The 26,104-nt window shown below is 37.3% G+C and overlaps 1 protein-coding gene across 2 annotated transcripts in view; it reads right to left on the minus strand.

Moving 5' to 3' along the window:
• LOC129765521 (melatonin receptor type 1B-A-like) overlaps positions 1-26,104 on the minus strand; it is an 85,411-nt gene that overhangs the window by 39,166 nt on the left and 20,141 nt on the right. Inside the window, exon 1 of one of the 2 annotated variants that reach the window (XM_055765922.1) lies at positions 6,237-6,349. The exons of the other annotated variant lie outside the window; for it this stretch is intronic. The gene's annotated coding sequence lies outside the window, so the exon portion shown is untranslated. Of the gene's footprint in view, positions 1-6,236; positions 6,350-26,104 lie in introns of those variants that run through there. 2 annotated transcript variants of the gene reach the window in all.

The following is a 26,104-nucleotide window of genomic DNA, read 5'->3' on the forward strand; positions in this document are numbered from 1 at the left end:
TAATATTTCTTCCCAAAAAATACGCTATCTTCAATTGTTTGTCGTTCTTTCTGGGCCAAACATAAACAAAGTTTATTAGCGGCATTTGAAAGAGCATATTTCAATTTACATGATGTGTGATTTTCAACACTATCTTATTTTTTGTGTTTGAGTAAATTAATGTGGTGGATACGTCCCTTCCGAAACGAAGCGATAGGCATTATATTTATGCAAACATAATGATCAGCACTAACGCGATCACGCCGCCCAGGCGATGAACGCGTGTGTGCTGAGTAAGCGTAAAGGGTCACGTATCCAACCCACAAGTTAGCTGTACTAAGAAAGAAGCGATAAAATATAATTTAGAATAACTCCAACTGCGGTGACGATCAGTCACTTCTTTTAATCTAAAGAGTATGAAATATCACGACCGTTACCCCGTACACAACTGAGCAAGTGCACCACATGGCGATCCTGCCATAATTTGGTAACTGTGAGAAATTTTGTGATAGTGAAAGTGATCGAACAATGGGATTTAATATTAAATATTTAAAATAAAAATTATTTTTCCCAAATCAAATTAATACTCTATGTATATGAAAATTACTTTTGCTTGCAAGTAGTGAAAAAATATGTTGTGTCTAAAGATAATTTTATATTATAATGGAAAATTTCTGTTAGAATATCTGAAAATTCATAGAAAATAGTTTATATTAGAGTCAGAACAACGTATTTCTAGTAGGTAAATAACGCAAAGAAAAAATGTTCATACAAACTTTAGCAATTTTAAACTGCCTTAGGGCCCACTAATCTGATAGAGAATGGTTGGCCTCATACAAACTAATGTCGTATCCAGATGTCGGCACCATTCCGCCGTCAACGCGAATTCTTTGCCGGATATATTGTGCTAACGGGTGTTAAATAAAAAATGAGAATTTTTTCAATCACATATAAAAAAAAATTATTTTTTTTCATCGATTTCAGTATTTTTTATTAATAACATAATGCTCGTTCAGGAACGGCAGCAGGATTTTATCTCTCTTCTCGATAGATTTGTTGGTTGATTGCCAGACCGCTCGGCTTAAACCAATGCCCCGGTCGGAAATGGCGATGTACAACATAACCTTTTTTTCAAACTTGTGCTTGAACTTGTATTTCACTTCAGACGGTGTGGATGACTTGTCGCTGGAGTAGTAATTATCATTTCCTGGAATATGCGTTTTGGACAGCGGAAAATAGCTTTCGTCGTCCAGAACGAAAACGTCCCGCGGTATTTTTTGGTCATCCACCGACACTGTGATTTAACCGTCTCAATCTGCTCCTCCGTGTACTCCGGCGACCTCGTCTTCTTCCTGCAGACGATTCCTTCCATCTTGAGGGTCCGATAGATCAATACGTGGGAGCAGCCATATTTCCGACCGGCGTCACGCAGGCTGGTTGCGTCCTTGTTGTCAAACAGCTTCTTTAACAATGTCTTCCTCTGCTTCGTCATTATCGTCACCGGACGACCACTTCCGACCTTCCGCTCTACGTTCAGGGAACCCAGGGTACGATATACCGTATTGACAGGTACATTTTCTTCCTTAAAATGTGCCACCGTGAACTTTTTTCCTTGCTGGAAATGCGTTTCGTAGAACCGTACAATGCGTTCGCGGAGCACGTGCTGTTTCGACGCCACCTTTGCTTTGACTAAATTCAAACTAGCACAACCAAACACGCCTACTGTTTCTAGGGAGCCCAAAGAGCAATTTTCTTGGAGAAAGAAAATTTTACGCTCTTTATTTGAGTTTCTGAAAGGTATTGAAAAAATTCGCATTTTTTATTTAACACCCGTTAGACAGTGTAGAACTGGAGATAGGCAAAAAAGCAAAGGACATAACGTTCTCCAACAACAAAATAGTAATCCCTTTGATGACGACATCAATTCACCTACGGAGAATGATGAACCGAATCATTGAATTTACGGAAATTGAATATGAAAAAAAGAATGAATATTTACGGAACATGGAATATAAAAAATAACGTTGCAACGATAAATGAATTAATGAAAGTCATCAATGCATTAACATTGAAATGCATGCCGAAAATATATATAATTGGAAAACACATGAAAGAGGTCCAGAACTGGAAAGAAAAATTACTTATAATGAATGATTTTCATATATTGCCAACTGCAGGCCAAGCAGGAATCAAAAGAACGCTCAACACTATTCAACAGAGATACTATTGGAATGGTATGAGTAAAGATATAGAGGAATTTGTAAAGCAGAAACTGCATTTGAAAAAGTTTATCTGGACATAGTTGGTCCAATGATTAAATCGGAACAATTTGAATATATTCTGACTACGCAATGCGAATTATCGAAATTCATAACTGCAACACCAATCCCTGACAAGAGCACTCAAACTGTTGCAAACGCTTTTGTAACTAATGTAATTTTGAAAAACGGAGTATCAAAAGTGATTGCATCTGATAGAGGAACTGAGTTTATGTCGGAGCTATTCAGTAATGTTGCAAAGATACTTGAAATACAGAAACTGAATTCAACGGCATACCACCATCAATCCATTGTAGCTTTAGAAAATTCCCATAAAACACTGAATACATATCTAAGAATACAATGCGACGGAAAACTATTCACTTGGTCTGAATGGCTACCGTTCTATGAATTCTCATATAATAACACAGTACATTCTGCCACAGGATATACATCCTTTTATCTGGTGTATGGAAAACTAGCAAATTTACCCACAAATTTAACAGAAATATCAGAAAAACCTGACTACAATTTGGATGACTACTCTACATATTTGAGATTAAAGCTACGACATTCTCATGATGCTACAAGGAAACAATTATTACACCAAAAATGCAAACGAAAAGCAAACTATGACGAAAACAAAAAACGAATTGAATTTAAAGTAGGAGAACTTGTTCTCATCAAGAACGAAAATTCCAAAAAAAACTGGAAGCGAAATATAGAGGCTCATTTAAAATACTTAATGATTTAGGTGAAAATGTAAAGGTTCAAATAAATAGAAAATCAGATATTGTGCATAAAGACAGAATAAAAAGTATAGAGTAGGTCGTGTGGTGGATGAGGAACAGAAGTAAGAGATTGAAGAAGTAAAATAATAAAAAACAGAATAAAGCAAACGAATATATATACATTTCATAGTTAGATATAATTATTGGTTATTATGCAAACGAACAATAACATAAACACTTTTATTATTAATTATACAATTTAATCTATCTTTTGAGAAGTACATGATATTCCAGCAATATTTAGAACAAAATGTCAAAATTTCATATTTGTATAAACATACATAATAAATCTTAAATCTTGTATTAGTAAACATAAATTAATTCTAAATGTACAAGAACAAGATTATGAGATAAAAAATTGTAAACCTATCACATAAATTTTTTATTTTACTAATTAGTGTGGTGGATACATCCCTTCCGAACGAAGCGATAAGCATTATATTTATGCAAACATAATGATCAGCACTAACGCGATCACGCCACCCAGGCGATGAACGCGTGTGTGCTGAGTAAGCGTAAAGGGTCACGTATCCAACCCACAAGTTAGCTGTACTAAGAAAGAAGCGATAAAATATAATTTAGAATAACTCCAACTGCGGTGACGATTAGTCACATCTTTTGATCTAAAGAGTATGAAATATCACGACCGTTACCCCGTAAGCAACTGAACAAGTCATTGCACCACATGAAAATTGAATTTATGAGTTTTTGGATAAAAAACCATCAATAACTTTAAATAGGATTAAGATATTGACAAGTTCTGCATCGCAAAATGTAAATTTTCGCCAAAAATCGACTTTTCAGACAAAAACGACCAAGTGCCGTGTTTTGTCTCGTATTCCGAGAAAACGACGGTTTTCGAAAAAAAAATTTGATGCCAAATGTCGTGAAATTGCATAAAACGTCGAGATCTTTTGTCATCTCGAATTTTTTTTGTCAAAAATCGACATTCTGGGACTTTTTTTTTCGGAGTACGAGACGAAACGTATGGTTTTAAGTGCCAATAAAAATAATTATCTCGATTTTTCATTCGGAACTTGTTGCGAAATGTTGATTTGCACGATAATATATCCTTTGCAAAATATTAGTTCATTCAAACGTCATTTATTAGTGCCACAGACGTAAAAATTTGAGTTTTTTTGAAAAATGAAGGATCGCCTAAAATCGGAGTATTCAAAAAATATCATTAACGCGAAATGTCTTAAAATTGCATTACTCGTCGAGATTTACTTATCTCGAATAAAAAAATTTGTCAATAATTTGTTTTTGCACTTGATCGTTTTTCCGTCTGAAAAGTCGATTTTTGCCAAAAAAAAATTTTTTATATAACCGTAAATCTTGATGTGCCATGTAATTTTAAGACATTTGGCATCAAAAAATTTTTTTGAAAACCCCGAATTCCGGTGATTTTTCGGTTTTCAAAAAACTCAAATTTTAACATCTGCAATATTAATAAATGAAGTTCGAATGAGCTAATATTTTGCATAGGGTATATTCTTGTGCAAATCATTACTTCGCAACAAGTTCCGAATGAAAAATCGAGATAACTATTTTTATTGGCACTCCCAGAATGTTGATTTTTGACAAATTTTTTTTTCGAAATGACACTAGATCTCGACGTTTCATGCAATTTTAAGTCATTTGGCATCCACATTTTTTTTCGAAAACCCCGATTTTCTTTACCCCCTCTCTGGTTCTATAGTTATGAAACACTGGAATCTTAGTTTTTTGAATGTTTCGCACCTGAACACAACAATAAAGTTGAAATGACCAGTCTAATAAATTAAGTTATTGTATACTACAGTATATACTTCAATTCAACCGACTTCTTACATATTCAGAAATTCAGAAAAAAAATTAGTGGTTCTATATTTAGTTGTGAAACGCAGTGTAGTAAAAATCGCAAATGACATTTTATATGATTTAGCCGGCTGCAATAAGCTGCTAACTGGCGGAGCTTAAGTTGCTTTAAGTTGGCTTCGCAATGATAATGGTTTATGAATACCTCGCCGCTACATTAGTTGCTCGTTATTAACTGCAAATAAGAAACCGGATCGAAGCCGAAAAAGTTATCATGAATATTTTGTCAAGTTACCCACAAAATCGATGCTAAATATTGACCAACTGTATATGATTCATCTAAAACTGAAGGAAGATTTCCCGAGAGAAATACCCGAAAGTTCGAACCGAGATATATTCTGATAGGTCCATGGAATTTGAATTTATTCTTCTCAAAACACGATACTGGAGTCATTACTAACTCCCATCAAATTTCTAACTTCAACACAACATTCAAAACCATCTTTCCGGGTTACCCACATACACACGGACACACACACACATGTAGACAGACGGAACCGCGAGGATCTCAGTCGCGACCGAGCTGGCCGATTGCCTCAGCAATCGCGTGATTTGCTTGACCTAAATTTTCCACGCTCTCGGGCACGATTTGCCTGCGGGTGCAATTTTACCACACGATACGCGCTCCGAACCTGGAGGACTGACTGACTGTTGTGGAGGGAAATCAAATTAGATATTATCAACGACCGTCGTTTCCTCTCATTTCAGGGCGGCGACTGCTTCGAGTGTTGGGCCTTTTGTGGAGGGGGTGATGATGAATGAATACACAGAGCAGAACAGAACAGAGCGCCGTAATTGCGAGTCGGAAATGTTGGAAGTCCTCAAGAGGTATTGGCGAGTATACGCGATTAGAAGGACGTGTAAATGGCGATGATGGCTGTGGAAATGGTACTGATGGCGATGTCGATGTAGTGTAGATTGAATTTGGAATGGTTTGCTTTCGTTCCTGGAGCAATTGCAGTTGGAGCATATCCGTCGTAATTGTGGTTGGTATTGAAAAAATATCTCGTAATTAGAGTGGCATTCGTCTTTCATTATAGCTGTAGTTTTTAATTATTATGATACTAATCGATATTGCGATAAGATCAAATAATTACAAGGCAACGCAAAAGATCTAGATGCAGTTACTCTAAATCTTAAGTTTGGACGAATATAGAATGGATTTCAATTGACTTTTCACTAAACTTATACCAATAAGCACTAGAACTACCATAATTTTAGTCGAAAGCGACAGCCGCTAGACGCTTGAAGGATTAAAATATATTTATTGATATTAGTATTCGAATTTCACGCAACCCCTGCAGTGGAGCCGTTTTGTCGACGGAGCCGAATAGCAGACGACGCTTACCAGCCACAGATATAAGTGATAGATACTACTATCTTAAACTTGGGTAGGCAGTACACTTCGTAGATGCTCTTCGTAATTATACTGAACCAGCGATATTTTAAAAAAGAACACACTGAATGATCCAGGAGGCTGAAAGTCTGAAAAATAAAGAATAAAAAAAAAAAACTCTGAATGATGCATCCTTATAGTCATCAGAGGAAAGGAGAAAATGTCAGTATGATATTCGTGGCCAGCGTGGATCCCTCTTTGGTTATAATGGAAAAGATAGTTGTTAGTGGGAAGGGTGAAGTAATTCACTGCAGGGAAATCATTTACAGCAGAACCCCGATTATCCGCGGAATAGTCTGGCTAGGTCACCGCGGATCACGAAAATTGCGGATAATGCAATTAATGACTAAAAAAGAGATACAAACACAATATTTCAGCATGATAACTATGTTTTATTCATAAAGGAATCATTAAACTATCCATCTAAAAGGTGGTGTACACTAGAAGTCAAATAATGTGAAAGTCATGAACAAAACAAAAACGCAAAATCCTACACCTCACTGATAATTTCCGGGAAAGTCCATAGCATTACTATGGAACTCGCTTTCGCGGATAAACCGCATCGCGGATCATCCGCTCGCGGGTTCCACTGTATTTTGTTTAAGTGAACTTTCAACCAATCAACGAAATTAAGCTCCGAACAACAAATTTATTGATAAACGGCACGAATTTCGGACGTTTTTAGAGCTCCGAAAAAATAAAACAAAGAATATTTTTACTGTCCATTATATCATTATTTGTTTACCTATCTCGTAACAATAGAACAAAAATTGAACGGAAAAATAAATCATAATTAGAATTGTTATAAGCTGATGAAGTGAGAAGATTTTTCAAAAAAAGTGGTGCCATGGCGTACACGATTCCAGCTCTTCTGGTCCTTTCTAGGGTACAATCTTGAATGTTAAAAAATATGAGTTTTTTTCAATTTCTAGACTAGAATATTGCCTTAAATGGAAAACTATGATAGAAAAAATTAGGAGGGTGGTGTACAAGATACGACCGCATTGTTAACGTAGGACTACGAACTTATTGCATTCAATTAGCTTTCAATTCAATTAACATTTTGTTGTATATGTTGTATATAATTATCATTTTGTTGTAACTTTATCGTAGCTTCCAAAAACAGATTTTAATTTTCATTTGGAGTGTGAGTAACATGCTTTTCACTTTTGTTTATTCTCTAGAAGCTTCAAACTTAAAAGTTCGCAAAAGTGACTTGTACGGAGCCGACCAATATGAGCTGAACAAAGCAACAAACGTATGCGTTTCAGAAAATACATCTTCTATTGGGTTCCTGAATATTCCGGATATCTCGGAATCTCAGCCGTCGACAAGGCGGCTAGCAAGGGAAGAAAATAAGTACCTTGAGATATTCCCTCTCCCCTATCTGACATCAACCGTTGGGTCCTATACTCGCGCATACAGTATTACAGGGCGAAAATCAATAATTTTGTTTAGAGGAAACTGAATTAAATGACTATTAAAACTAAATGCAGTTGAAGAAACAATATTTTCTGGAGTTTTTCCATTCAATTATATCTATTGACATAGGACTATGTCTTTGATTTCTATATGGGAGTGTAACTCTACGAAAAATGTAACGATTCATTAAGAGTTTTGTTGTATGCCATTAGACAGGAAATATATCCAGCATTTTTTTTGCTTATGACATGAACAGTGAATATAGTAGAAAAAGTAAAAAATTTGACGATTAAAACGGATATGTTATTTCAATTTTACTTGCCACTCGTTTTCCCCCATAACGCATCGAGCAATCTTTTCGCCTACAATCCGGCGTTAGCTCACAATGTGATTAGTTGGCAGAATCAATGAAGGGGTGATCTAGGAATGATTTTGAAGATGATATTGGATGGTTTCACTCCTTAACCCCTTGCCGTGCGATTTGATTTCCAACAGCACGACCAAAACACGAGCACATCGAGTCGTTTCGCTACTCTGCTGAGCGAACATCATACGCCAGAAGTTTTGTAATCATTTCACATCGATACACCACAAGTGAGGTTCGATGTGGTACGTTCTGGCACAGTCTTATCGCCACGAGTGTGGTTCGACGTTATACGTGAAGGGGTTAAACGTTGATGAAGATTTTATTAGATTGAAGTTCAGGTTGTTGTCCAATCAATTCGTGCTCAATTCACCTTTTATCGTGTAGGTCATGCTACTAACAGTTTATGTAATTATGGTCCAGGATGTTATTATATCGACCATGTTGTTTGATTATGTAAAAATGCATTTAATGAATTTTACTGACTGCTGATTTAGAAAATCGAAAGGGTATACTCAAGCATATTTCAAAGAATGTGTAACTTACTTTATTGTAATGGTTGCGTAGAAATATTTCCTATCAATTGATACAAATACCACTGAGATCTAATCGAAAAATCGTAGTGCATAAATCGCAATATTTCCTATGTCTTCTTTAATTGTCTGTGGCTGAACACATGCAACGACATGAAAATCTATTCCTTTCATTCTTGCATCAAGCTGTGTGTGTATATGTGTGTATCAGTGTCCGCTCGTTGTGATGTACTCGCTTGCTCGCTCGAGACTGTTATTTCGAATCGCGGTTGGCTTATTTATAGAAAATAATTTAAAAACATGCAGAAAAGAATGTATTCGATGCTCGTTATTGACGGTACGGGTAGGATAACCCACAGATCGACAAAACAAACGTAAGGAAAAATGGGAATGCTTCTAGTTTTCATGAATTTCAACCGCATAGAGATTATGGAATTGTAATGTATAGTATATTAATTAAATCTTAGAAAATTTCCGATTCGTTTGGTATTCAAATTATCAGAATTCATTCACAGCGAAAATAGTTATTAACGATAACATTCTTTCATACAAAACGTGATCTGTTTTCTGATTTGACACCCTGTAACGTAGCGTTAATCCCACAAACTGGCATGCGACTAGCGCCATCTCAACGTCGACGGGGAAGTTGCATAAGTTCGTTTTTGAGTCATTCCAATCTCCACTCAATCTTCCCTGCGACGTTTACGTTGAACGGAAATGCGAACCTACGGAACAAAAAAATAAAGAGGAGGACAATGAAGTGGGAAAGGGAGAAAGTTTGCAGAAAAAGAGAGAAGGAGAGGTCGAAAAGAAAAGATTGAAAAGCGGAGCACTTTTGGGGGGAGCGCCAAAGCCGTGAGTGGTGAGATTTTGAAGCGCGTGACGGAGTTAAAAAAAAGAGGTCGCCGGGTATAAAAAAAGGAAGGCCCGAGTCGGTGTCCGAGGTGTCCGTGCGTGTGATTGTGGGGAGTGTTACCCGAGTGAGTTGTGGGAGAGTTTCCCACCCGACCAGGAGGACCGAGCTCAAGGACGCAGTGTCAGTTTCCCCGAGTTTCCCTCAACTCTGAGCCGCAGCATCCGGTGACTGGCAGTCTCTACCAGAGTGCCGTGAGTAACCCTTATTCCGAAGTGATAAACTCTATACCCTCGAAATGTCGTCCTTCCCCCCTTCTGAGTTGCCTCATTGTGGGTAGCAACCCGTGAACAGTCCGCCCTGCTGGTCTCTAGCTGGACTTCTGTCTGGTAACAGCCTTCCTCGGCGTTAGTGGCTTGTCACGGTCAGGGAAAGTTCGTTACAACCCTTCCTGAAAGACGAAGTCGTACGTCAAAAACAGAAATAATACACTTATGTCAACGTACAAGGTACGAAATGCATTTTTAAGAATTGTGGACGTGATCGTGGAAAATCCAGGCCAGCCCCACAGGCCTGCGATCATGAAACAGATGGGAATCGATCATTCGACAGTGTCCAGTGTGGTGAAATCGTTCAAGGAGACCCAGACGACCCAGCGGTGCAAGCTGGCACCGGAAGAAAAGCGAAGACAACTGACCCCTTAAAGGCAAGCAAGGTGAGGGATTACTTCAAGCGCAATCCGAACCTTTCGGGACGTGGCCAACAAACTAATATCTTCCGTCTGGTTCGTCCAGCAGACAATGAAGCGGGCCGGACTTCATGTCTTCGAGGTAAAGAAGGCGCCTAGCCAAACCGATGAACAAATTGGGGAAGCTGTACCGCGAATGGTTGGTGCAGCAGAAATGCGTCGTAATGGACGTCGAGACGTACATAGAAGCGGAACACAAGCAGATCCTCCGCCTGGATTTTTTCGTAAGCAAGTCCCGCCTGGATGTTCCGGAAAAGTTTCGGAAGAAAAAGGTCGACACATTTGCCAAGAAATACTTGAAATAACAGGCGATCTGTGGGTGCGGCAAATTCAGTGAACCGTACATACTGACCGCGACTATCAACGGATAAATATATAAAACAATAATGTCTCCAGAAACGCCCACGAAGGTCTGTGTCGATCGAATCTGGCAGCGTGCCATTACGCGAAACCGTTAATGCCGATGGAGGCAAATTCGCCGAACTCGCTAGAACTTCGCCCATTAGTAAAATTGTGGTCGATGGAAGGGATATAAAGATTGAAGGAAAAATGGATGAAAGTGTGTTGACGCAAGTGTTGCACAGGATTTGATGGGTAGTGTTGAGTCCAAAGTATTTTTGTCTGTTACATTTTTTCCGAGTACGGTATTCAAATTTTCATTAAGTGATACATTCACCGTAAAATACTTAAATCGCAGAGAAACTAAATGATAAACCACATCTAAACCTCGTGTCAGTATTGAGAACAGTAGTGTCAGTTTAGTGACAGTCAATTCCGTTTACTTTCTGACATAGGTTATGTCTTTATACCGAATGTGGATCGCATTTCTTGGTAATGTCCAGAATCCTTAAATTTTGATTTTTCTAATAAAGCTATTTTATTTGTCTGATAGTTTTACTCCTTATTACTGATCGTTTTTACAACAGCTCATTTGTTTGTATTATATCGGTTCGGTTTAGGACTGAAGGGAATCGAACGGGTCTCACAAACAGGGTGTCGGTTAAAATACCGAAAGAAAATCCCTGATATTCCCTGATTTTTCAGTAATTTAAAAAAAAAACAGATTTAAGCTAATATCAAATGCCTTACTAGTTCTGTAGTTTCTGAGCAACTTCAGAAAGTTTATGGATGTTTATCGATAATTCCCAATAAAATAATTGTTTGTAATTCTTTGCTTTAAACGACAATTAGGACAATTCTCGCTGCCGTTTCAGTAACTTCGATTCATATGACGATAGAGCTTCTTTCCTCAGGCGACAAAGAGGATGAGAATTTCGAGCTTGTTGAAACAGAACCGATCCCATCATATATTCCTACCTGCATGTTTTCAAAAAGACTTTCGGTGAGAAACTGCAGATCATTCTTACGATCAGAGATGCCAACCTTCCTGATTTTCCAGGATTTCCCAGACTTTTTGGCACGTTCCCTGACATCCTGACAAACACTCAATTTTCTCAGATTTTTCAGAAATGATCCTGATTTCTCCTGGTTTTTGTACTTTTTACTCTATCAGAAAGAAAATTATCCGTAAAAAATGTACTGGGTTCCCTGTAATAGTTTTTCTCCTGGTACAAAGCTGTACCAATCTTATTAATCAATACTTCGTATAATATGATCGTTGCAAATCGACTGAATAAGCTTTTCTAGAGTGAAAGACCCGAACTATTTTCACTACCCACAAATATTTCGTGGTTTTTCAAAACAATCCAATATAGTTTCATGACAAATTCAAGAAATAATAAAGAGATTATGTTTGAGAAACAACATTACCTTGTATAATTTGTATATACAAGAAGCCGCAAAGTTGTTGATGAAGGAATGCGTTTCAGAGTGTAATGTTGCTCAAGAGAAACTTTATAAACTCAAAGCCAAAATAGTACGATTTTTTATAACATTTGATCGTCAGAATCAACTTTAATGGTGAAACTATAGTAAATATATTAAATATCAAATCGATTCAAATAATATCAAAATTCAAAAACATTCAACAATTCATCTTCTGCTTATATTCTTTTCTCATTTGATGAGTAAAGATTCATTCTAAAGTATTGACGAAATATGAATAATGAATTTTCAGCGAATCAATGTAGTGATGTTGTAGGTTTTTGGGTGGAATTTATAAACGATCAGAAGATCCCTGCAAAATTCTCTCAATGGCAAGAAAAACAAAAGAAAACAAGGGTCTCTTGGAGGATAGAATTTGAAAGCTGGGTAAAAGATTGAAGAACGAAATGAAAAGACAAAATTGAATTAATGTAAGTCTGCTTATAAAAATGATGCTTTTGTTTCTCCGAAAATCGATACGAACTCTCCAGACAACCCAATATGAGCTATCCTGATTTCATCCTGATTTTTATTTTCATTCTTCTTGATTTTTGAAAATTATAGTTGGCAACCCTGCTTACGATGGTTAAAAATTTCCGTAGACTTAACTCCGGATTGCAATCATTTCTTAAAATTGTCCACTTGTTCATTTCTCCGATCATAGTGAACAAACTTGTTGCTTTTGCGGCGATTAATTAATTCGGAATGTTGGTTCATCATAAAATCAGCTGGAGATCTATTTTTCCACGTTCGAATTGTTTTCTGTTTCTTCAAATCCTAATTGTTTTTGAAGACCTTCCTTGATTTCCGGAGCTTGCCCTTCAGAATTGCCCAGAATTTTTCTATCGAAGCATTTCTTGCTTGAAAGCCATCTCGATTCGATAACCACTTGACAGATTTTGACGAAATTTCGCACATGTAAACATTACACTCTAAACTAGTTTTACCCAAAATTTCGTGAAAACCTATATAATACCTATGCAATAAAAGCTATATAGTACCTATGCAATAAAAAGTTATGAACAAAAGAAAGTGCTGCATTTTTTTCGAGTACAATCTTTATTCGTAAATGTGAATTAGCAATTCCAATAGCAATAGCAATTAAGTGATTCCGGTAAAAATTTCGTTGTGTTTCTAGTAAAACCGTCGATCAAAAATCGTAACAATCGTGCATTTCATTTCACATAGAAAACCGTTTGTATCCGACAGGGTACCATATGGTACGAAACTTGACACTTTGTTGATTTATCGCCACATTTGAACATCTATTGAGCCTCACCAAATTTGTTCCCAGAAATCGACGCTATCATAACGCTTGACACATATGCTCACAAACTGTGAGACGTACATTTTTTATGCGAAATATCAGTCACAGTTCATGATGAGAGCAACTTGACACAAAAAAGAAATTTGAATATATTTAGTGCGGTGTTTTTATATCAAAAAGCGAATATTTTCGGGACAGAAGATGTATATTTTATGAAGATTCTACAGTATTTTTTGATAGTTAATATACTATTGATCCCCTTTATCTCTATTTGCTTCAGATTCAAAGTTTTATGTTTTATGTTGATTCACGTAGATAATAAGCAAATCTAATCTAATCTTGACACATTCAGTTCGAGAGCTGAAATTCTAAAGATTTACCATTCTCGCTGTATGGAATTTACATATACCTCATCATGTTTGATAAAAGCTTCTTTATTTGAAAATGAAAATAAAAACATCTTACACTCCCGAAAAGGTTTCCATCCCAAATCACTATCAATCAATAGCACACACAAGAAAACCATTCACCGAATCGAGAGCGATTTTCGAAAATTTTCTTCCCACGCATTATTCCAGCCATTTATCATCATCTGGAATAAACACCGATCACCGAAAGCAATAATGTGTGACAATATTTCACACAATGGCCTCCAATTTCGTTTATCGTTTTTTTCCCTTTCTGTTGCGTGAAAACATCTTAGATCCTCGGATGGCGGATGACTATCGGATGTACTTCATCGGATCGCGTCTAAACAAAATCTAAAGAAAAAAGGACGGGAAGGGGATGAAGTTATAAAAAAAAAAGAAAAAAGACGCAAAAAATGCAAATGTGTTCACATAAAGTAGCGAGTTCCTAAGGCCCTCGGTAGCGGGATGGCCACTAGCGTGGTGAGCGTCGTTTCGTTCTGTACGTGAGCAACGACGTGATATGGAACCCAAATTGTAGCGTCATTTCCACGGACACGGAAAGATACATTAGGTACTGGTGCTACCAGTTGGGGTGACACAAAAAGGCAACTTTCGCATACCCTTCCGTTTGTGTGTCTGTGTGCGCCGGGAGCATAAAAAATGTATCGAACGGAGCTGTATGCTTTGGTGAGCGCCGACAAAAGCATAAATTATTCCTTCCAATAATGTTTGGTATTGTTGAATTTTCCACATTGAAATGGTTCTTTCACTTCGAGAAGTATCAACGGCAGCTCGTACGATGGCACGTGTTCAGTGGGGTTATAGGTTGTGTTGTGATGCAAAACAAAAGTTTTCCTGTTGATTTTGTTTGGGTGTACAGCGCGTGTAGCAAATCAATTGGTGTCATTCGTTTGAACTTCTAGCTCTGGGTGATTCTAGTACACAATGAGGATCAGAGCAACGTTGTTTTTATCAAATCATTCATGTGTAAGGCTCTATTTCTATAGCTTTACGGATTGAGAACAACTGTTGTAAATATGGAAGTTTAATAACAGGTGTAATCAATTTTGTGTCTACTGTGCTATATTTCAAAAACTTGCGCAGTTATTTTAAACCATCATTACTACAAAGCGCACAATATTTTACTAGACGTATTGAAACAGTTTCCACCATTACGTGATGCTACGAAGAGATAATCCTACCATTAATACAGTATCTTCGGTAATGCGACACCGCTAGCATGACAATCAACGTCATGAATGACGCCCATAATAAATGTGCCAGCTATTTTCCAGCGATTGGCATTTCATTGTTCCTGCCAAGACAAAGCTACAGACAGATAGTGAGCAGACGAATATTTTCCTTCATTTCCTCGTCCTTCCTAGTACTGATGACGCCCACAAAATCGCTATCATCAATCTGGAACGGCCACAAAACTGATGACGCCCACAAAAACGCTATCATCAATCTGGAACGGGGCATTTCGCCGGTCGATGGAAGTTCTGTTTAAAGTTAAACGCCCGTATAAATCCTCCCCATGGCTACCGTTCTAAGCTGGCTGGAGAAATCCGATGGTGTATCGGATTCTTGACTGTTAATCTTTATCCTCATCTTGATCGCGCTTTCTCTCTCTCCGTCTCTTCATCTGTCTGGTAAGCAAGCATCGTTGTATCTGGATCTGGAACCACAAAGGCAGCCACGGGGGAAAGCGCAACTGTCCAGGTGGTATTTTCGCGTTCACCGAGGGCTTTGTTTTGTGAAATTTACACCCTCCCTTGGGGCACTCGGTTGGATGGGCGAAAGAAAATAAATAAACCGTCGGAAAGTAAGGTTACCGAATGACGTGCTTGGAAAAGTGATACTCTGGATGATTGACTTCAGAGAATGCTGAGCGGATGATCGAGGTTTCGAGAATAATCTGAAAGTGTTAACCGAAGCGATAATATTTGAATGTGAGGAAACTCATAAGAAGCAAATAATTTAACTATAGTGCGTCTCCATCGCTTGGTCCATTAGAAGAAGACGCGCTGTATATAACAATCCTCTGAAGCTTTGTTCGGACTAGAATTCAAAATGTGTTTCCGGTGAGTTTTCCCGCCGGAATAAAACCCATCAATTCTTGTCCACGAAAGGATGGCAATGAAATCTAACTTTTTATATGCTATTTCTAGGAAAACTGTTGTGTTTTTTCTCATTCTCCTTTCAGTATTATTCTAACTCAAGATGCTGTGAACTACCCACCTATCGGCAATAAAAATATCCTGTGGAAAAAATATTAGTGTAAGCGATGGTGGTAGTGCGTGAGTTTGTTGGGTATCTAGCCACTAGACTAGCTCTCATTTGAATGGGAGAAAAATTTTATCAATCGTTTTTCAGTTCTGTGCCTCTAGGTGGGAAAACCACTCTCCAAAATTTTAAGCTGATTCGGTTGGTATTGGACGTGTGAACAATTTGTACTCGATTTTTTTTTGACGTGGACTACGTCTAAACGGAATATATGGCAGGTAAAATGAAAATCTAAAGTAGTGGTAGGATAAAAATGAAAGATTTCGAATTCTTATAACTCGAACATTTCTTAATGGATGGGAAAGATGTTTGGAGCAATTGATAGGAAATATTTCTACGCATCTATCATCATAATTCATAAAATGTCATTTTTCTGAGATAGGCAATTGAATAACTGTAAAATTTCAAGCGCTATCTAAACGTCCTAACTGCCCCGTTTTTATTGGACCGATTTATGGTTTCCCCAACACAGCCATAAAAACCAAGGTGCCTTACATTATATGGCGTTGACAAATTCTTTACTTTAGCAATTGTGTTGAATGCAATTGAATTCGATTTTTTTCATTCAATCAATAATTTAATCAATACTGTTACGTTTCTCAGTACTTGATGAGGGATGTGAGCAGGTGTATCAGAATTAGGTGGAATCATAATAGTAATAATTACGTACAATAGAGAAAAGCAATGCTTTGTGGTTTGAAAGAGCTCAAAGTTACCTTTCAAATTCACTGTCTTTTTGTCTCCGTTGGTGTTCAGTTCGGCCACCGAATATTAAATACATAATTTTATATAGTTTATGTGTAAAGTTGTAGGGTGCACCCGTGGCCGAGTGGTTAGCGTCTCACATTATCATGCCGGGTGTTCGGGTTCGATTCCCGTTCTGGCCGGAGGATTTTTCGTCAAAGAAATTTCCTCCGACTTGCACTGTGGTCACGCGTATTCTAGAGCTTCCCCTCTGAATACATTCAAGACGTGTTATTTGGCTTAAGAAATCTCAACTAAGTATTAATGAATGACGCTAGTTAATGCATATGTTGCGCGAAATTAATTTGATTGTTGAATACAATGGAGCCTTCTTTCTCATTTGACTACAATAAAATTGATTTACAAATACATACTCATGGTGAAAAACTAAAAATATGTTTAATCACTTTTGTCTCAAGTGGAGGCGATCTGGCGTAGTGGTAACATCCATGCCTCTCACGCTAAAGGTCACGAGTTCAATTCTCACTCCCGACATATTCTTCCAAAAATGGAAGTAAAAAGTGACGAACCAACCAAAATGAGTTGAAAATCACTATAATACAGATAAAAAAAAAACTTTTGTCTCAACTTCCGAACAGCAGAAACGCTATTTAAAAAAATCATAATTAAACTACTGGACCGATTCATATGATCGATATATCAAATTAAAATCAATTAGCTAGTATTTTTTGAAAAAAAATATGCTCGCAAAAAAATTGGATTTTGCTTTTGTAAATATTGATTGTATTTGCTTCTTATAGTTTACAAGGTTTCGGACCAAGGGAACTATATCGGTATCGATACCTGTAAATGTTGGTAAAATGAAGTCTGTAACCCAAAGAATGTCAGGGGTTTGAATATTAAATTATTTATAACATTAAAGTCCAGTAAATTCACATTTAAAAATGAAGTGTTCTCAATTTGAATCATGCGTAGAAACCTGATTCATATTCCGAACACTAATTTTATTGAAGATTTCTATATAAAATATCATTTTATTTCATCCATTTGTTGAAGATTCTTATCATTTCTTGCACACAACATGAAAACAACAAACAAAATAGTTGAAAAAACTACAAAAACTGAAAAATGAACGATGCTTGTTTTTTACTGAATTTGCTAACGCAAACATTTTATCATTGGTTTTGACTGTCACTTTTTTGCAAATGTTTAATATTATAAATTATAGGCTGTATCAATACCTGTAAATGATGTTAAAATGAAGGCTATAACCCAAATAGTTTCAGGGTTTTGATTATTCAATTATTTATAACATTAAAGTTCAGTAAATTTACATTTGAAAATGAAGTGTTCGTAATATGAATCATGCGTAGAAACTTGATTAATATTCCGAACACTACTTCAATATTAATTTTAATGAAGATTTCCGCATAACATTTTTTTTTTTCACCCATTTATTGTGGGTTCATACATTCTCTAATATTTAACATGAAAACAACAAACAAAATAGTTGAAACCACTACTAAAACTAAAAAATTAACGATGTTTGTTTTTTTACGGAATTTGCTAACGCAAATCTTTTATCATAGGTTTTGAGTGTCATTAGCGAGCTTCAATTTGGTTGATGGGAACATTCAAGTTTATGAATAACTAGCCGACCCTGCAAACTTTGTTTCGCCCAATATGGATTTTTGTTATAAACGCTTTCAAACATCCACGTTTTCTTAATAAGCGAACGTTTACTATAAATTTCCTAGTACTTGTACAAGAACTCGTCATTATAATATCAAATAATTTTCAGACCTAATTCTTGTTTAAGATTTTTCAATCACTTGCAAATAACATGTTTCTCCCTTATATGGAATACATGTTTGATACAGAAAATATAATGAAATGATGGCATCTGAAATCAGGCGATTCCTTCCTCGAGTTTTACCCTTACCCCTATGCTCGATTAGTTCTCGAGTTATGCAGAAATTTGTGTTTCATTTGTATGGCATTTTTGGATTTTTTTTAATGAGAAAGGTGATATGACTTTAGAGGGATGAATCAAATATTAAATTCTTCTTTTATATCCAAAAAAACAAATGAATTTTTTTTGACTCGATGAAACGCGTTTCGACTCTTGTGTTATAAGGTACACCGGGGCAAGTTGAAATTCGGGGTAAGTTAAAATGGAAATCATAACTTTTACTAGGAATGATGGATTGACGTGATAAAAATATATATAGTAAACATTATCTTTCAACCCACCTCGTGACAGTCATTGCCAGAATATTGGAATGAATTTAACGCAATCCGCGCCTTCGTTTACTTTTCCTTGTTCCGTGAAATCAAAACAAACATTTTTGTGCGATGACTCAATCGGTCCGAAAACACAGATTTTTTCAAAAATTTCGCCAGAATTGCACGTCAGGTAATCAAATAGGGATAAAGTGTTATGGTTTTAAAAACAAAACTGAAGAATCTTCTTCCGTATAGCTCTGAGCATTTGAACTTACACCATGTTTTTTTCAACCCTGGGGTAAGATGAAATCAGTGAAAATCAACTATTTTTTAAACATTGCTGTGTATGTCGTTCAAATATTACGTGACGATTTTTTTTTATCATTTTAGACTCCCTCTTATTCAAATGGTCATTTGAATAAAAATGTTTTGATTTAGTGGGATTTATTCCTTAACAAGTTTCCACAAGTCATCCTCTCCTTTTTTGAGTGCGTTACGTAATGTTTGAATATTTGAATAATCCCATAAGCCTCATTAGTGGTCTTCCGAGTGGCTCTACTCTGACATGAATGCGTCCAAAATAGTATTCTTGATTTTATGGTTTCGTATATTAATTCCTAGTATGTAGTGTCTATTTTGCGTGTATTAGACTACTCCCCTACATCTCACGTGTACTAAAACCCTTTTTTCCAAATGTTTTTATGTAATTTCTTCAATTTAGTGTTTCAACCCTTTAACGGGTACTGGTAACTATATTGCCACCAACAAAAAATATTCTTTTGTTGCACTTGGAATATTCTTTCAATATTTTACTCAATATTTAACCTTCCAAAGCAGTGTTTGCCAAATGATCCACTCATTGAAAAAATCGCTTTCGTTCGTTCAAATATGATCTTTCAGGAAACATTTCCCCCAGCGGTATTCTATTGTTGTTATGTGCTGCAAATCACGACACAAAAGAGAACGAGACAACTCTGCATCGGCTCGCACTTCATTGCACACCAGCATGCAAGCAAAGCTATCATATACGCTTTCGGTGTAGAAAGCTTATTTTCTTCTTTGCCTCTAACATATGCATACCGACCTCTCCATGCATCATGAAACAGCAGGATCGCACGGACAACGCAAAGCGAAAGATTCATATTCAGCTAATGTAGCAGATCCTGATTTTTACGTCTCAGAGAGTGCAAACTATATGATTATTTAGCACGATAGAGGCTAAGGGAAGGGTAGTCAGATTATATTTTCCATTTTTAACGCCTCTATCCCTTGAAATGTGTATATTCATATAGACCGCATAGTTTTACTAGCAACACCGCTCCAGTGAGAAGCAAAAACTCTCGCGTTTTATCTCTTTTCCTATTCGCTGCTCTCCGCAAATGGTGACGTAATGATGACGTAATTTTTCTTGTATCATTTATTGCTTTGCACTTGTCTGTGCAGTGGGTTTCGCTATAGTAAAATGGGACGATATATGCGGTTCAAACTTGTATGCAGGCTTCGAAAATGGTATGCGATGTTTGATACAGATCGGATATGCAAACAGTCTTCGTTCCTCTCTCAGTTTAATCACTAAATATTACACAAGTGATTACTGACATTCATACAAGTATCTGAATGATCCTCTCATATTTGGTTATATGTTCGTGAGAGTTTACTTGCATGACACATTGTGTATCATTCGATTTTGATCGAAATCCAAACACTGTTCTAAAGGTATCTGGAAATACCCCAAATTTTTTTGGACTGCTAAAAATGTACGATAATCATTTAGGAGTAATTTTTATGCAACAAATCCTCGATTTCAGAGCGCCGGCAGAAAATTCTGTTTAAATTTGTTGAAAATGCAACAAATTGAAAAGTTTTTCACTGTAAACGTACTAATTAGGATCTACTGTGTAAGATGATGCACTTTTTTCAATTAAATAAATGGTGAAAAAATCATTTTTTTTTAAACTCTATATAAAAAAACAGGTTTTTTCGTTGCACTAGAAATAACTAGAATTGTAAATCGCTGAAATAATCGGTATCGCTACACTAAAAATATTGTTTCGATTTTTGCATAACCAAAGGCGCAATAAAGTGAAGTGTTTCTGGGGTTAACGGGCAGTGGCAACTAAAGGTAAATATGTGTTCTTCCTCATGTAAGGATTATGTTCTCTGAAGTTGAAGTCGATCCCTTGCCTAGTTCTCGCGGCCCGTTAAAGGGTTAAACTCCCGATAGTTCCGCGTTTCAACTTATCCCGCTTTACGAGACAAGGTCAAACAATGGATATCAAAACAAAACATTTTGAAAATTGATATTTTTCAGAACATCCTGAGGAATCCCTATTGTTTATCGAAAGTCATCTGTCATACCTTGTATATGCTGCAAACAGATTTCAATTAAGTGGTTTAGTGATTTTTTATGATAACTTTCAAGTTGAACTTTCTGTAAAACTAAACGAATTAATAAAAAAGTCACAGGAAGGTTGTGTCCGAGACACGACCGCATAGTTGACGTAGGATTCCGTTAGGCTATGATGTTGGATATGTTGGAAAAATTACATCGGTAAACTCTTCGATAATGATTGGTGGTCCTGAAAAGGGCCGTTCTCTTTGGTTGTTGGGTATTTTTTGTTCACTCCACCAGTGTTCACCGAGTGATGATTGCAGAAGGATGGTTAAATAATAAAAGATACCGATGTGGAACGAGATATGATGAAAAACACCCTCTGTGATCCTAGACGAGATGCCTCCGGTGTTATGTATGGATGAAATAAAGAAAAAATAACTGACCAATGTAATATATGATAATTATCAATACCGAACACAATTATCATTTTTTCTCATCAGTAAAACCTTTAACATAGAGAAAACATATTCGAAATGGAGGAGGCGATCCGGCGTAGTGGTAACATCCATGCCTCTCACGCTAAAGGTCACGAGTTCAATTCTCACTCCCGACATTCTTCCAAAAATGGAAGTAAAAGTGACGAACCAGCCAAATGAGTTGAAAGTCACTATAATACAGATAAAAAATAAAAAAATAATAATATTCGAAATGGAAAAGGTAGTTCTTTTATAATTTTGACGTAGGACTACGTCTAACCGGAAGATATAGGGGGTGAAATGGAAATCTAGGCACTGAACAAGTAGGAAAAAATGCAAGATTTGGAACGCTTATAACTCGAGCATTTCTCAATAGATCGCAAAGGTTTTTGCATCAATTATTTTTCTTGGGATAAATAATTGAATAATTGTGAAATATCAAGCATTGTCAAAATGTACTATGTGCCCATTTTTGATTGGTCCATTTTGTGCTGCTCAAATCGTACCGACCAAAACGGGCAAGCAGAGCAGCAGCGAATAGAATGAAGCACGATTGGAAAGAAAAAAGAAAAAAATGAACGAAACATTGGTCGCAGTCTCACACATGCGTAATTCTCGAGCCAGCCAGTCAGCTTAAAAATCCCCGCTCCGCTGCCGTAACGATCATTCTCATTCAAACCGTACACCACATCGGTTCGCATCACAACACATCAACAAACCAACCCAAGCAGCCATGTCTGGACATGGTAAAGGAGGAAAAGTGAAGGGAAAGGCAAAATCCCGCTCGAACCGTGTTGATCTGGAGTTCCCCGCAAGGGTAGCCAGGCCGAGCGCGTGAGTACCAGTGCACCAGTCCACCTAGCCGGCGTTATATAGTTTCGGCCGCCGAAGTGATCGAGTTAGCTGGCAAAGCTGCTCGCAACGATAAGAAAACCCACATTCGGTTCGGTGGACATCAAGACAACAGGCAGTTGCAACGAGTGGCGAGTGGCAAACGCAATCGCAAAACGGCATCAGGTAGCAGATGAAAAAAAGTTTGTTCTTTATACAAACTGCTTTGGTGGCAAATCCAGAACAAGGGGGCATCGAGGGCCTTCGAAATGGTTTTTTTCAAAACCACGAGTACTAAGTTTTCTAAATTGGAACCATTCCATAAAACAAGGCGCTTTTCAGGGCCATTAAACCTTCCAAACAAGAGTTTAGGAAATACAGTTCAATGCTTTCTAAAACATTATCCAGAATAATAATAAAACACAAATTGATTTTTTCATAATTTGTTTGCCAGGATATGATATGAGGATATGAGTATGTGAATTTGGCAGTTGTTCTGAGCTTATCGATTTTCACCAATTCTTAAACTGCTTCTAGTTTGAAAGTACAGTAATTTACACTTATCTCGACATTTAGCTAATTGGACGGACCTGTAATGCGACATATTTAGTTGGACATTTTTGTAAACATAGAGTTCGGGGTCCAAATTAAAGTCTGCTTCATTTAATATTGGAACACAAACAATTGCGTGTAGTTCAGTCATTTATTAACGAATTCATAATTTGTTTTTCATACAAATGTAGCATTTTCTTTACTCTTTCATAAAAAATTATTCATTGCTGTTTCGAAGAAATTCTCGTACTTTTCCCGTAATACGGCACATTAGGCGGCGCACACCCTTTTCGTCCACCGTTTTGGCGATTTGATTCCACCAGTTCTTCATTTGAGTCATGTTCCTAACAAGTTTTCCCTTTGCCTTAAGCCTCCGCTTCGTGATTGCCCAGTATTTCTCTATCCGCAAACACGAACTTAAATTTTGCAGGTACATCCCCCCGAGCCGTCGCCAAATAAAATTTTTGACCTGGGATTTGCCCAATCCCAGTAGGTCTCATCGTCCATCAGAATACATCCGTCGAACTTGGTCAGCACTTGGTCGTACAGCTTTCGAGCACGGATTCTGGTCACATTGTTCTGCTTCAGCGTCCGATTTGGCTGTTTGCTGGCTCGGATTGACCTTATTCCTTCCCGGAGACGAATTCGTCGCACCTGGAACTTATTGGCCAAATCGCGGTCTGAAAGATTGGAATTCCTCTTGACGGCCTTGATGACTTTCCCACGCAGTTTCCGGTCGACAGTTCCACTCCGACGCTTCGGATGCGGCTTCCGAGCCGTCGTCAATGTTTCCTTGTACTGCTTGATAACACGCCATACGGTATTTCTGGGCATTTTAAGCTGTTTAGCTAGCTTAGATGCCGACAACAATGGATTTTCAAGAAAACTGTGCACAATTTTATCTCTCCGTTCGGCTTCCATGGCGGTTGTTTACAAAATGCTATCGTTTGGTGTTATGACATAAATACATGGTGAAAGGTAATGAATTTCCCGACACGTGGGTGAAAAAAGTTTCCAAATCCGTCCACTAGGAGCGCCACAATGAGCAAAAGAATTTGTTCCAATATTAAATGAAGCAGACTTTATGACCCCACATTGAAAGTCGACACTGTACCACTGTCATCGCAAATGTTCAATTACAGGTTAAAATTACCTCCAATCCGATACTGAGTGGTGGTAATGCGACGTGCCATTGAATGTAATTTACTGTAAAATATGTCACAAGCTGGATGGGAAGAAATTTTCCAACTGTGAAAGCTGTGGCGAGTAGCAAATGCAATCGCTAAACAGAAAGGTTTAGCCGAACAAGATGGGGATATCGAGAGATAACAAAACAATAAACTCTTTAGATTGAAGATAATTTTGTGATCCTGAAAAGGACACTTTTTAGCCTGCATGTGAATCCAACGAGCGAACAAATCGTAATGAATGTATTTTTTTGCCATCGCTGCCTTTTAACGCTCATTCGTTCGTCTCGTTGGACTCGCCCCTCTGGCTGAGTCTGCCGGTTTGTCTCTATCCTGTGAGTGTGTACCGCTAGAGTATAAAACACGCGGACCCCAAAAAAATATCTTATTTTCTTTCAAACCGTAAACCCGTGTGGTTGTACGGCATCGGCATCGTGGACGTAACAAAGGAGGACAAGTTAAGGGAAAGGCAAAGTCTCACTCGAACCGTGCAGGTTTCCAGTTCCTTGTTGGTCGCATTCACTGATTGCTCCGCAAGGGTAACTAGGCCGAACGGATTGGCGCCGGAGCACCAGTATACCTAACAGCGATTATAGAGTTTCGGCCGTCGGAGTGCTCGAGTTGGCTTGCAAAACTGCTCACGACAATCAGAAAACCCGCATCAATAACAGAGCAGCTTCGGTTCGGCGCTCATCAAGGCAACAATTAGTTTCAGTGAGTGGCAAAGTGTTTCTCCGGCACGTCGCATTAAATGTAATTTACTGAACAACATGTCACAAGCTGGATGGGAAGAAATTTTCCAACTGTGAAAGCTGTGGCGAGTGGCAAACGCAATAGCTAAACAGGAAGGTTTAACCGAACAAGATGGGAATATCGAGTGATAACAAAAACACAACACCAAAGGTTCTTTTCAGAACCATCAACATATTCATAAAGAGAAAACAGTAAACTAATCCATTTTTCAGGTAGATAGGTAGGTATTCACGTAGGAGAAGAAAATAAAACAATATATTTAAAATACATATTTAACAAAAGTTGTCTCCTTTGTATAGTCCTACGTCACTCCGGTTATGTCCCCGACATTACCCGTCTTTTTTTTTTTTACTTTCTGAGTATTTATTCAACACAATGCGAATTTTAATTGGACTTACAACACCTATACTATACTACATGTAGACCATATAGGAAATCACTTTTTTTAATATTTGTTCACTTTTCCAATTTTTCTCGCCGTATAAATTTTCTTTGTGTGAAAATGAACACAACAAAACAGACAGTTTAAACCGAACGACCCGTTCTCGAGAGGGAACACACCTTGGTTTTTATTTATGAAAATTGAAATAAATCGTTTCATATATCAAGTCATTTTTAATACAGCTGCTACCATATACAATTTTACACCTACACTTGTGCTAAATTTTTCACAATATACTTTTTGACATTGAAATGAAATTTTAGGAAGCAACCAACATTAAAGTTACAAATTTAAATTGTATTTGCTAGAATCAATCGTAGCACTCACCTTACTTGCAATATAAAAATGCCTCGACTTGCATATATTTGCAATGCCGATTTCCCCCGGGCACCTTGGTTTTGATGTCTCTGTTAGGGAACACTTTCCGGTGGGAACAAAAATTTCCCTACCTTCATGTATTTACAATGCCGGTTTCCCCCAGGATGCTTGGTTTTGATGTCTTTGTTAGGGAACCGCCACATGTGTCGTCAATTTCGACCAATCAAAAGAGGGTATTTCCGTTAGGATAGGGGTTGAGATTTTTCAATTGTTCGATAGTTAGTTTCA

Source organism: Toxorhynchites rutilus, chromosome 2, assembly GCF_029784135.1.
Source record: "Toxorhynchites rutilus septentrionalis strain SRP chromosome 2, ASM2978413v1, whole genome shotgun sequence".
NCBI classification, from domain to species: domain Eukaryota; kingdom Metazoa; phylum Arthropoda; class Insecta; order Diptera; family Culicidae; genus Toxorhynchites; species Toxorhynchites rutilus.